Below are 2,094 nucleotides of genomic sequence, written 5' to 3' on the forward strand. Positions count from 1 at the left end.
ATTTCGAAAATAGAGAGAGAAAGGGTGATAAATCTATATACACAAGGCTTTACCTTCCAGACTTGTTTGAAAAATCCGATCCCATGTATACCAAGCCCCATGACAAGCAGTTGTGTCAGGTTTAGAGTTGGAGGTCAGCTTTGGTTCCTTCAAAACAATCTTAGCAAGAGTGGTAGTTGACAGGTTGATCCACTTTAGTATCTTTAGTACTATGTGCAATAAGAAAATCTAAAATGGTGCTAAAGAGTAGTTAGATAACAAGCAAAAATCTAATAAGATCCTTTCTTGACTCGATAATAACTTAATTTGAAAACATTTTTAATAAGACTAATAAGTAAATAAATATCAGTAAACCTCCCCCCAGACTTAAACTACACTGTCCCCAGTGTAAATTCAGTCAAAGTTATGGTGAAAAATAAATCATAAGGACTCAATGTAACAAGTAGGAACGATATACCAGACTGGAATATATGTCGACCGATGCTGAATGGTTGTTGTCGATCGATTTGTTTATGCGTCTATCGATCGATATTGATGCTTCTGGTTGACGTACAATGTAACTCTGTGGTGTGGAAATCCGGTTGAGACTTAATTGTGTGCGGGCGTGGCGGATTGGTGTCGATCGATGGTGATTGTCGGATGTCGATCGATTGGGGTCGTCTTCTGTTGATCATGGAGGTCGAGCAACGTCGGTCGCGTTCTGAATTCTGGCTATGTCTTGCTTCATCTCCTCCATGCAAGTAGTTACACAACTTATACTATCATTCAATGGATAGGAGACACCATCAAGCTTCATCTGGAAGGCTTCTTTGTTCCTATCATGTTCACCACAGACGCCATAGAACATCTCATTGATCTCGTCCTTGATGTAGATCTCTAGTACCAACTTTGTCTGTGTGAATTGGCTAGCATGTTCAGGAAGGCATATGTAGGCTGGCTCATCTTTTGAAGCTATTTCCAAAAGTCTTCTGATATCCTTGTTGTGAACAGGGATGGTGTGTCCATCTAGATCTCTGGCAAATTCTCGATCATCTCTGTAGACTTCATACTCATCTTTCTCTTCCCAGTAAAATTTCCTGTTACCGTAAGGGTCAAAAGCTCTTCTGTTGAACTGTCTGGTGACTGTTGGAACGTCTATGTTGATCGATGGATGGGTTGTATTGCGAGATCGTTGTTTGAAGCTGTTTTCTATGCCACTAGCTGCGTCATAAAACTCCTTTGTAGTCTTCTGTTCGTGGTTGCTGCGTTGATGCATGAAGTCTGCTCCATTGGCTGTCTGAAGGATATCTGCAATATCTTCTCGAGATATGTGTAGTGTGCGGCCGTCTATTGCTTTTGCGAAACCATTGGGGTCCCTGAAAATACCAAATTCGTCTGGGTTAGATATTGGTTATCTAATTTATCTTTTTTCGCTTACAGTGATGTTTAGTATTGGATTGCTGTCGATCGATGTGGTATTGTTGATGTCGATCGATTGGTGAGGAAGCTTATCGATCGATTGCTGGTGACGAGTGTCGATCGATTGGGTTCTTTCCCAAGCAGCTTCAGCTTGAATCTGATCTGTATCGTTGCGCTTTTGCCTGTTGAGTAGCTCCTCGTCTATGAAGCTATCTTGTAGTTTATCTGCTCCTGGTGTGTAGGTTACTGTTTCTACTGCGAAGCTCTCGTGGTGGTGTTCATCTGCCCAACTACCAATCGAGTAGTCTCTTTGTAGTATGCAGTGTTGGTTGATGCTCGCTTTCGGCATCGTTGTTGAGGTTGAGTGTCGATCGATGGCAAGCTTGCCATGTCGAACGATGGTGCATTCCTTTTCCAAGAGGAATAATGTAAGAGTTTATCTTCCTCATCAAGGATGGCTCTGTACTCAATGGCTCGTTCCTCCTCGAAGTCTTCATCATACTCGTCTGTATGCATATATTGTCTTGTGTAAGCATTAATAGTGGGGTTGTAGTAATCATTCTCCAAGTCATCTGGATTACTATCGACCGATTCGTCATGTGGTATGTCGGTCGATTTCTGGTTACCGCTGTCGATCGATGTTGCTGTGTGAGTCTCGATCAATTCTGAATATTCAGTTTCGTACTCATCTCCACA

This window comes from Brassica oleracea, chromosome C4 (assembly GCF_000695525.1).
Source record: "Brassica oleracea var. oleracea cultivar TO1000 chromosome C4, BOL, whole genome shotgun sequence".
Taxonomy (NCBI): domain Eukaryota; kingdom Viridiplantae; phylum Streptophyta; class Magnoliopsida; order Brassicales; family Brassicaceae; genus Brassica; species Brassica oleracea.